At 42.6% G+C, this 12,078-nt stretch overlaps 2 non-coding genes and 1 pseudogene across 2 annotated transcripts; 2 read left to right on the forward strand and 1 right to left on the reverse strand.

The window, feature by feature from the left end:
- Positions 1 to 12,078, reverse strand: part of LOC138242338 (zinc finger protein 850-like) — a 1,462,105-nt pseudogene that overhangs the window by 1,321,467 nt on the left and 128,560 nt on the right.
- On the forward strand, positions 4,947 to 5,029 carry trnal-uaa (transfer RNA leucine (anticodon UAA)). The gene has a single exon. It is a non-coding gene; the product is annotated as a tRNA-Leu (tRNA).
- On the forward strand, positions 7,445 to 7,516 carry trnar-ccu (transfer RNA arginine (anticodon CCU)). The gene has a single exon. It is a non-coding gene; the product is annotated as a tRNA-Arg (tRNA).

The raw sequence follows: 12,078 nt of genomic DNA on the forward strand, positions 1-12,078 counted from the left end.
TGACGCCAGAGGCCCAGGTTCGAGTCCCCAACGGTTGGGGGCCGACCTAATGTGGTGGCAGCGAGGGAGCCCACATGAACCCCGTAGTGTTACAATACATTCTGTATGACAAGACAGGAAGAAAGGCACCTCGGGATTTTGGACACAGGATCTCCTGTTTACTGAGAGAAGTTTTAACCATCTGGCAATTTTCATGTCCAAGGAGCTCAATGTGCTTTCCGTGTACAACATCGTGTGCTCTTCACCCGACACTGAAACACAGCACACGCTCAGCATCTTGACATCTCCCAAACAGAGCCGTGCAGAGACCTTTTGGTGGGCAGTGGCTCAAAAGGAGAGAAGGGGCACTTTCCGGGGCCGGATTTGTTGCATTAAAATATCCTGGACACAAATTATGCCCGCTTGTATTTCTGTGTTTTTTTTAATTCTACAGGAAGTTTTAATGTGACTTCAGAGGCATTACAATATTCACAACCTTGGCAAAAAAATGGTTGTCCATAATTGCTGATTATGTTTGATTAACAGACACAATATTATCCCCCCTCTACTGAGCATATACTTTATTTTCCTGAAATAACACATCTTAACTAGAGGACAGAGCAAATAAAAGAATTACCATCTAATTACATGCAATACCAAATACAATATTCTTCCATCATAAGAGCAAGAGTTCACATGATAACACATCAAATTAATAGTTTTTTTTTCCCCAAAAAGTGTCTATTGTGGGACAAATATTCAGGAAGTTTATCACATTCTCTCTTGTGCGTTAGACTTTCAGCAAGGAAAAGTGAAATTTTTATGATCCATAGACTTGAAGTACAACGTAAAATTGTTTTATACTGTATATACTTTGTACCAAGATCTCTCAGAAACAAAAACAAAACAATAATAATAATAAGAAGAAGGCAGTCTCTGTGAATGAACCATATATATATACAACAAAGAATATGCATGTTAGCTGTTTATATAAAATGCAAAAAAGACTGGCAAAAATACAGAAGCAGAATTGTCAAGTGGCAGAAAAAAACTTGGGCCAATTGAAGATGGTATAGTAGGCTGACACCAACAGCAATAGTATCAGATGTAGCTGCAGTGTATTGGCTTGTGGAAACATATTTACCTGTGTTAATACAGTTCTTCTAAATGGACAGAGAAACACGAACAGACCTAAACTTAACAATTAGTTTCAGTCGCTAAAACTAGAAGTAATGATACTCCAGGAGCTGCTGAAACTCACAATCTCAGCATGACTCTGCTGTATAAGTATGCTGACCTATTGCACCACCGGAGCAGCGTGAGTCCCTCTCCTCACACAGACTGATGCTGCACAAACAGGGTGAAACAAGCAAGGTTTCGGCTGTGGATCCATCTCCACATGAGGGAAGGGGACAGTAATACAGCAAGGAAAAGACAGGAGAAGACACTGAAAGTAATGTGCTCACTGCAAAAGAGGAAGGAGAGATGTGGTCAGACATAAAACAGATTGGTGAATAATTTGAAGCTACTTTTTTGTTGTCAATTAGCACATGGATTTCCCTTCATCTGTCTTCCTATGGAGGACATGACGGGAAAGGGAGAGGACATGAAGCTCATGTACAGGGGGATACTGAGGTGTGTCAGGGTGAACGGTTCCCTCATGATCTTCTTTCCCGTGACCAGGTGAGTGTGGCAGGGTTGCCCTCTGTCTGCCCTGCTCTTCTCCTTGGTGACTGAGCCCTTGGGCCTGGTGATCCGCAGGAAGGAGGGGGTGCGCGGGGTCACCTTGCCTTGGAGCGCTGCCACCTCACTGATCTATTAGTATGCCAGTGACACCACAATGATGTTGACAGAGGTGGCGGAGATCCAGTCCACCTTGGAGGTGGTTCAGGCCTACTGTGCTGCCTCTGGCACCAGGGTTAACCTGGAGAAGCCCGAGGTCTTTCTGGTGGGGAAGGCAGACACTGCCCTGCTCCTTGGCTACCCTTCAAGGTGGAGACGGGTCACCTGAAGGTCCTCGGAGTCTATATTACTACTGATGAGTAGGCCACTGGGCTTCTGCTGTGGAAGGAGAAGCTCGTTAAGATAAAAGTCAGACTTGGCAGGTGGAGACGCAGGTCCCTGATCTCGAAGGGAAGGGTCCTGTTGGTCAAAATGCTGTGCCTGTCCACCCTGTGGTACCCTCTATCTGGATGCCTCTTCCCGAGAGGATTGAGAGAGAGATTCAACAGCTGGTGGTGGGCTGCATATCGGGGGGGAGAAAAGAGAGAAAATAAACACAGCGTTTCGGCTAAGGAGCTTTCTTTGGGTTAATTAAAAGTAAATGGTTAGTTAAAGTTAACCCAAAGAAGGTGCCACAACTGAAACACTGTGTTTCCTTTCTTCTCTTTTGTGCTCACTAGGCAGGCCTCCTGACCTTTCACAGTCATGCTTTGTTGTGTGCAACTTTAATTATCTTTTTAGGATTTTTTTAACATGGCAACTTCCACCGAGATGGGGAGGGTATAGGGGTGCTCTTCAATAGCTTTTTCATCTATACACACAAACGGATGTGACCAAGACACTCAGAACCTGTCACGCAGGGGCAGACTGCTGAGGATAGGGATCCAATGCGGTGCCCTTGGTAGGGTTGGCGCGAGACGCAGGCGTAGTCGGAGTAAACAGGCAGGGGTCCGAGTCCGGGAAGGCGTAGTACAGGCGTAGGCACAGAATCGACAGGCGAAGGCGTAGTCAAGGGACTGGCAGGGGTCGGAGTCCGGGAAGGCGTAGAAGTTGCCTCGGCTCTTCACCCCACTGCCCTCAGGCAAGAGATATAAGAGCATACGGACACTTACCACAAGATTCTTCAATAGCTTCTATCCACAAGCAGTGAGACTGGCGAACACATTTAGCCATCCCCCTCGGACCACACCTACACCATGACCATCTACCTCTTTATGATTTCTTATCTATTGCACATCTCCAGTCATTGTTTACACGTCTGTGTTGTTTACATTCAAACTGTCTACATGTTTACTTGCACATTGTCTATTGTTTGTTTGTACATTGTCTTGATGCACTGTTTGCACTTTGTTTTGTTTTTTACACTTGTTTTACAATCGAGAGACTTTCTGTAAGTAAGAATTCCATTGTACCAGTACCGGTTACATATGGCAATAAAGTTCAAGTTCAAGTTCAAGTTCACAAGTAATAGGTTTATTCCATGCTGAAAAATGATCAAATGATTGATGAACCCAAGTGATTTGAAAGAAATGTTCCACAACTCAAAGCGAGGTTGTATAAGGTTAGGGGAGCTGTCTGATGTGTAAAACACCTGGTTGCAGCACTGTGGCTGTTGTGCTTGAAGAGCTATTGACTCGTGAATAGCACCCTCCTATCACCATGTACCGGCTGTCTAATGGTGCCATATGGAAATAAAAAAATAAATAAAGGGGCCACAGCCACAGCAAGGTTGTATAAGGTAAGGGGGCCTGTCTGGTGTGTAAAACACTTGATTTCAGCAGTGTGGCTATTGTATTAGAAATGCTATTGAGCCATGAAGTCGACCCACCTATCGCACTGTATTACCTGTAGTGTAATCTTCAAAAAATCATTACAAAATAAAGAAAGCGGCCTCAGCCACAGCAAGGTTGTATGAGGTTCGGGGGCCTGTCTGGTGTGGAAAACACTTAGTTTCAGCAGTGTGGCTGTTGTATTTGAATTGCTATTGAGCCATGAAGTCAACCCACCTACCCCAGTGTATTACCTGTAGTGTTATCTTCAGAAAATCATAAAAAAATAAAGGTTCCACAACCCAAAACAAAGCTGGGAAAAGTCAGAGGACCTCCTTAGTGTGCAAAACACTTACTTTCAGCATTGTGGGTGCTTTGGTTTAAATGCTATTGGTTTGTGAACAGAATACCCCTATCCCAGTGCATTGTGCCACATTAAATAAAAGCATGAGAAAAAGAGATTCTGAACACAAAGCTGTGTTAGTGTTCTGTGTAAAAAGTCGGTATGAACATCATGGGAGCTGTTTTTAATTAGCCGCTGAGTAAAGAATATTTTAATCTTGCTGCTGTCAGTAGTATTGTGAATATAGTTGACCCTTAACTGAATGAAAACAGGACATAAAGGAAGGGTTTTAGAAATCAAACAAAGCTTTATTCCCATGCTTACAGTCTGGGTAATTAGAGACTGCACTGTTCTGCTTCCTATGGTCATATATGGGTTTTTCACACGAAGCCATATTGAACAGTATTTCTCGCGTTGTGAACGTGTGCACACAGCGGTCCCCCAGGTTCCAGTTCGTGCGTAATTACGCATCGATGAAAAACTGGAGGTTTAAAAAAAGATAATTAGCTCACTGATAGTTTGATGTAAAGGCTGTGGAAATATCCACAAGGCGTGGTCTTTAAAATGCATTTGGTTTGAAGGCGTTCTGTGCTTCCATTGCGGAGATATGGACAAAAGAATATACATGCTTGGTAAAAAAATGTCATAAAAACGAAAAAGTAAAGGCTGAGAAAGCATTCACAATGTATTTTATACACAAAGGAAGTATTCTCGCAACTTTAAGAGGTTTCGTGTAAACGCTACAGGCGTGCCAACATCTTTTTCGAACTTCAAGCTGTTTGCCCCGGTTGGCTCTTCTTTCTTGCTGGGTGATGGCAAACTTCTTGAGAGAGGGAGTCTCCTACGTAAGGCTGCTCTTTGTCAAGAGTGGAGACAACAGGAACAGACTTCAAACCGACATTAATTACTGAGAGCAGGCGAAAATGTCTTTGGAAAAGAGGAAATGACTGCTGACCGTAAACAGAGCTCACGCTCAGCTCACGGACAAGTGCTCCTCGTTAGTATAGTGCTGAGTACCCCTGCTTGTTGCGCGGGTGACCGGGGTACGTTTCTGTGACAGGGCGCCGGTTTAATTTTTTTTAATTGTTGAATCATATTTAAATGTTAAACAACTGATCAGCATCTAGCTGTAGATCAGGATGGCCGAGTGGTTAAGGCATTGGACTTAAGATCCAATGGACAAATGTCCATGTGGGTTCAATCCCCACTCCTGGTAGTGTTGCAGTAAGTTTTAAGTGACAGAACACTCTATTTAAATATGAATTTACTAAATTTCAGTTCAGTTCTCTTCACTCCCACTCCCTGGTATAACTGAACTCTCACTATCCCATACTGAAGGCTTTACATGCATTAGCTGTGATACAGCTCCCAGTAAAGCCAGAATCAAACAGTTTGTTCTGTTTCTCATGGTGATCCTCTTCTCGATCCAAATGAAATGTTTAATATGATGCCTCAAGAAAAAAAAAGGAGTGAATTTCCGCCTCTAATGATTGATGCCCTATCAAACATTTTGTAACATCCCCGGAAGTTTATAAAGTAGAATCCTGGTTTGTGGCTTAAATTCAAGGTAACCAAGACTAAGGAAACAAGTTGGAAACTTGATGTCGAACTGGAATTTAATCACCCGGAATATTTCACTACTTTGGGTAGTATGTGCCAGAGTGGAGTTCTTTAGATCCGTTTGACAGCTCAGTTGGAAGAGCGGAAAACTGTAGTGGGAACAGTAAGGAATCCTTAAGTCGCTGTTTTGACTCCGGCTGGAAGGAAGGTGCTTTTTGTGAACTTTAATCAAAGAGTTAAAATAGCGAATCTTTTTCACTCAGACGTTGATCAAAAGCTCAATAAACGATGAAGCAGAGGCTCTTGTTACGATTTCAGCCAAAATCTGATTGTCTTGTTTTGGCCAAGATCTTATCTTTGAATTAAGGGACTACTCTGTCTGATTTGTAATTCAAAAGTAGATACAAATGTCACTGTTTTCAAAGGATAGGTACTTAATTGGCTTTATGATTTGGTATTGATTTTGTATCGTTATATTATTAAGTTTGTGCTTTCTGTGTTTTCCATCGTATTGTGAACTACTTTTTTAAACAAAGGCAAACACAGCACACATCTGTTTATACCAGCGGTGAATTGTACATTTTTATTAAGTACAATCTACTGTATTTTTAGAAAAAAATGGCATACTGTGCACGATATGTTGCAGAAACACAACCTGATATTTTCATAATTATTATTTTAATCATTTGACAAGTATGAGGTCCCGGATCCAAATCTTCAGTTCTGATTTTTTTTAAAGTGATATCTTCTCTTCCTCTCATGGAAATCACAAGATGTGAGCAAATGTTTTTTGTTCTTTTTTTTTCACATTGTGATCCAAAGAGCCTCAGACGCACAGTCTGACAGTAACCAAACCAGAATGGATTCTGCTGGGAGCCGGACTGAGCTCATTCTCACTCCCTGTGCTGAAAACAGAATCTCTCTTCCCCGAACATCGTCTACAGCTGCTAGATATTGCTCTGCTTCCTACTGCTCCAGCAATTCCTTTGACCAAAGACAGATCACTTGTGTGCTTTTAAACTTCTTGCCGCTACAGGCTCTTTGATGGCTCATGCTGATCGTCCTGTGGATCCAAAAGAAAATGTTAAAGCTGACAAATGTTTGATTGTAATTTGTATCTAGCTACAACGTCCCTGGCAAAGATAATTTATTAGTTGCATGCAATCGGAATCTTTTACTTCACGTATGGTAGTGGAAATAGTTTTAAAAATGTTTTCTAAAGAAGATTGTATTGCCAGGACCTGCCTTTAGCGCTTAGTAGCAATGACGCTGTTGCTATAGATGGACAAGAATTTAAGATGAATTGATGATCTAAGCTAAAATAGCCCTAACACGCTTCCTGTAACAGTGTTTGTATTTATAGCAAGTAATATTCTTTTTCAAACCCGAACGTTGCTTTTGCATTAAGTGTTATGTAACCATTAGCGGTTTCGGTAGCTTCTGAAGAGCGCACTTTTCCAAACTGAAGCCTATAAGAACATTATTCAAGACACACCATGGCCCAGAATCGTGCATCGGGACAAGGATTAACATCCATTGAAAGTACTCCCAAATAAAAGATTTGACCGAAAAATTAAAAGAGTAGGCAAGTATTAAAACAACACCATAACTTCTTGACTTCCAATCTCTTTCTTGGTTCAGGCCATGTAAAATGACATATTCAGTGGAGTCAAGCCAAAGTTGTGAGTTTAAGCCTCACCTGGAGCAGCCTGGTTTTCTGTCTTGCAGGTAAACAGTGTTTTGTGTTATTTGCTAAATGGAGAGAGGATTCTGTGTTAATTGTGCTCCTCCTGGGAGAGGTCAAGATGAGACGTTCACGGGGCTGGTGGTAAATATCCTGTCCAGGAATATCGAGGCTGTAGGGGGTCAGATCTATAGATGTAGTAAACACATTAGTGGAGATGGTGTGTCTGCTCTCCGTGAGAGAGCCGGGCTGGAAGAATAATCTGTGGTCTGGGAAGAAGAGACCCTCGTTGGAAGAGCGGCGCTCCTCACAGGAGAGAATGAAAACAATCTTTTTCAGGGACGCTGATTTTTCTCTTTGGGTGAATTAAAAACACTCACCATGAGTGACCTCGTGGTGCAATGGTAGCGTATCTGACTCCTGATCAAAAGGTTGCGTGTTCAAATCATGTCGAGGTCAGCTGATGTGGTTGCTTTTGAAAGTTAGGGAGTGTTTGGTCACTTTTGTATGAAAAAGTGTCTGAAGCCTGTAATTATAATTTGCCCTTTTTTAATTGTGGTTGAAATCCACTCCCATGTACCAAGACCTTACAGTATATTCATGTTTACTTAAATTACTAACTATTGGACTATTGGACATTAGTTGGTGGTTTTTTTTGTAACGATTTGCTATTTCATGCAGGAAAGAAAGGAACCCAGACCCAACGTTTGCTTTCAGGTGCGGTTCATTTACATAACGGACATCTATTTCTGAGGAGCCTGATTTAAATCACACAACCCCTGTAGAAGTCGAATCGACAATCTTATAAACCGAAATCAGCCGCGTTATCCATTAAACCACTAGCCCGTCACGTAAATGAATTGTACCATGGTGAGTTCAGCGCCGCTACTAGTAATACCCCACCCCCATCTTAAATTTCTAAGTGAGAACCGTGTTTTCTACATTTTTATCAGTTTTAAAAAATCAGTACTTTTAAGCAGACAAAGCCTTTATGTGTCGCTCTGAATTTCTAATTGATTTAGAATTCCCAAAAAAAAGTGTTTTGTTCCACAACGGCGTGAAATGATCATGTCTTTCACTCTACTTCTCTCTAGTAGTAAAGCTTATCTTGCTAGGTGAGCATTTGCTCCGGTAAATTAGGTAACTTTTCATGTTAACTCACTTCTTCTAAACAACATTTCCTGGTGCATGTTTTCTCCATGAAAAAATACATTTTCCCTTAGATGATTTCTCATTTAGTTTCTTCAAAGAGTACAGAAAGAAGAAAGAAAGGAAAAGTGTCATAAATGAACTCTGTCGCCCTTGGGAGATGTCAAGCGCATTGGACATGAAAAGTGCCCAATAAAAGCCATTTCTCTTACGGTCAGGGCTCCTGTTCCATGTAAAGGAGGCAGCTTGCTCAGCCGGCAGACTCAGGGCTTACTGAACGCAAATGGCTCAGAGCGGTGTGTCCAAGCTGCTGTAAAAGAGGAGAATTCTGCCGGCACCGTGGCTGAGTCGGTTTAAGTACCTGTCTCGTTAACTGGAGATCCTGGCTCCACATCCCAGCTGTGAATTTCTTCCTGTCTTTTTGTGCAGAAACTACCATCTTGGACAACCGCACAGGGCTTGATTTAGTTTAATGCATGAATGCATTTCCTTTCTGCAACAACTTGTTTTTCAAGAAATTAATGCAGCTTGTGAAAAATGAAATTTAATTCTTGGCTATCAGAGCAGAAGGAATATTGCAGACTGGCAAGAAAATGCAAGCTATGTTTATTTTTTGACCGGAAAGGTGCGAATGGAGTAGAGCCTTCCTGTCAGTCTCTGTGGTGCAATCGGTGAGTGCGTTCAGCTGTTAACTGAAAGGTTGGTGGTTCAAGCCCACCCAGGGACGTTCTTCTTATTATTGTCAATGTAAACACTGCCTCCGCTAAAGCCGAAACCTTAACCCTCTTTATATTTACCGAAAATGCGAGTCTTTTGCCCGTGTCCAAGAACAACACTTGAACACTCGGGGAAGTCCAATAGTGATCAACACCGCAACTCCCCAGACAACCATATTCACCCATGGAAACGTATCTTTGAAGGGCTGGCGGGAGATATCATTTACAGTACAGTAAAGAAAGTAATACTGAAGGGCTGGAAGTCCTGGAAAGGGTTAATAGAAGCCTCTTGCTTCTGCCCTGGAACAGAGCCCACAGCTGCCAGATCAGTGACCCCTGAGCCCAGTTCACAGAGAGGAGAACCACGAGCTCTTTTATGTCTCTAAGAGGGCTGGGAGAAAGGAGAAAAGGGGGAGATGTGACTTGAGTCCAGGCTGTTCTGTCTGATATTGTTCATGTAGCAGCACTGATTGTCTGAATATCTTCTGGTTCTGGATTGTGAGGATAGGGAGCAGAACGGAGTTGAGCTTCTGTCTGAGTGTGTCTAAGCTGTGAATCTGACTGAGAAGAGAATAATGTTTTTTTTTTATTCTGCCTCAGAATTTTTCTTCTTTGCCAAGTGGTCTTACATCCCCTTCAGAAACTCTGCACAGACTGCCAGAGAGAAGAGGAGAGAGAGATGGACAGATAAGAGCACACGCAGCGAGAGAGACATATGTCTTGATTTACTTTGAAGCAAGTGTTCATTTCCCTTCTGGAACAAGTTGTTTCTGAACTTCAAGAAATTCAAACAACTTATGAAAGATAAAATACAAGTCTTGCTTATCAGGACAGAAGAAATACCGCAGGAAAATGACAGTGATTTTTCTCCTTTAAACGAAAAGTGGAGAAAAACAACGGCAGTACATTTCCGTCGGCTTGATTTAACTTAATACAAGTATTCACTTCCTTTTCTGTAGATTACAGCCTGCAAAAGATGAAATAAAGTTATTGGTTATTCATGGTCAGTGCAGGAGAAATACTGCTGGCTGGCAGGAAAATGTCAGTATTTTATTTTAACTACAAACGTGCGAATGGCAAAAAGCAACGTGAGTGTGTTTCTGTGCAGTTGTTAAACAAAGGCCTGGTGGTTCAAACCCACTCAGGGATGTGCTTCAGATTGTTCTGCTATAACCATTGTAGCGGCGAGGCTTAATAATAAGGCAGAATTAAGTGTTTCTGAGCTTCCCAAATGAGGCCTCATTTCTCTGTTCATCTCTGTGGTGCAGCCACAGAGAAACCATTCATGCAAGGTGATTTAAGGTCCAAGGACAGCTCCCAAAGGGGGATGCACTTAGCTAAGCCTGGCTATCATGATCAATGGTCATCCATTGGTGCCTATCTGTCTAGGGAGTGCGAGTTGGACATCTGGATTGCATTCCTAAGTGTCAGGACTAAGTGACTCATATCTCACCTTGATCAACCAATCAGGGACTGGTAGGGCCGAGTAACCCACGTGGGACTCTGATGCCCATGGAACTTTCAGCCAATCAATGAGCTGAAGTTCCTCCAGGTAAAAACAGGCAACACAGAGAGCCTGGGAGATTCAACAAGATTCAGATTCAACAAGATTCAGAAGGGATTCTGGAGAGGATTCTGTGGACTGTTATAAAGGGAATTCAAAGGAGAATTCCAGGGCAGGACGGCCCAGGAGCAGAAGGCTCCCAAGGGCAGGACATTCTCGCAGCGCGCCTCCTGACCATCCTGAGACTCAGCCCGGACAACCACGGAACGGCCAGTGTGTCCGAGTGCCAGAACTTTCCTTTGTTCTAAGAGTCTAGAGTGGAGGTTGCCAGAGAGTAACCAGCAGCAGGCCTCGTGAACAGGTCGGAACTGTGGACAGCTGAATCACTATTCAGAACTAGCTCTTCATTAGGAACGAACCGGTCCTCTTCCTGACTTGCTGGGACCCACAGTCATCTTTTCTCCTGTGCACAAACTTTGCTAGTTAAAGCCAACAGTGAGCAACAGCAGCGCACCGTCGCAAGCCGCACAGCACAGCCTGGCACCAAGCCAGAGAGCGCGGATTGGACAGCAACAGCCTGCAACTGTTTCTTTGTGCCCGCAGGAGATCTGAATCCCCAAAGATTGGATGAGTATTCAACTTCAATGCATTACAGCTCGAGAATTCAATTGTTATCCCAACCAGTTGATATCAATTTAATTCCTAAGAGTTATGTACTTGTTTGAGTATCTAATGTAGAAGTTGTAACCAAGTTCACTTTACGAAACGGTCTTAATGAATGATATACTGAACGTATGTCCTCTTGATATGTGTAACACTTTGTAACTGATTGAATATATATCTTTTGTATTCTGATAACCCTCTCGATAAGATCTGTTAGGTTTATATGCATATTTTATGTATTAATAAATGTATCCTCGTGTATTAGTACCTGTGTGTGCGCGTTGTTTGAGTTATGTCGCATGGTTGGATTCTAAAGCCATCAAAAGAATCAACTTTGTGATTTACTGCTACAATTAATAATTGTCTCAGTAAATGCCCAAACCCTACAGAACTGGTGCCTTCAGAGAGCCACTTTTCTTACATATTTGGCGTCCCTGAACGGCTATGAATCACTACATTTATTTGGCGTCCCTGGGTGGGCGTGGCAAGACTGAAATGAGTCAACCAAGCGGAATAATTCAATATAAAACGCCGCGGGTTTCATACACGACAATACAGTGTGCTGAAAGCCGAAAGGAAAAAAGTTCCCCTTGCTCTTTAAGCAGTGCTTGATTGTTTTGTGATCTTTTGCAATCTACCGGGTTGATTGCATACTTGATCTTGTGGTTTTCTGTGGTAAAACTGTGATTTCGTACTTAAAAGTAATACTCTTTAAGTTTAACGATGGTTGCTAAAAGGTCTGAGTTCGAGTCGCTATTAAGCACTCTCTCTAGCAGCGACAGGTCTGACCACGATCTCTTCCATATCTCCGTCAGCGGAGAAGCTAGAAGGATAAATCTCCATTCTCTGAGAGAGCTAGCGAAGGACATAGAGAGATTTGACCCGGCAGTGTCAGAGAATAATATCGAGAGTTATATTCAGGACCTCAGGTATAACCTGCAGTACCTGCCAAACGCCACAGAACAGGAGAAAGTGTTTCTGGTCAGGAA

This window comes from Lepisosteus oculatus, chromosome 14 (assembly GCF_040954835.1).
Source record: "Lepisosteus oculatus isolate fLepOcu1 chromosome 14, fLepOcu1.hap2, whole genome shotgun sequence".
Taxonomy (NCBI): domain Eukaryota; kingdom Metazoa; phylum Chordata; class Actinopteri; order Semionotiformes; family Lepisosteidae; genus Lepisosteus; species Lepisosteus oculatus.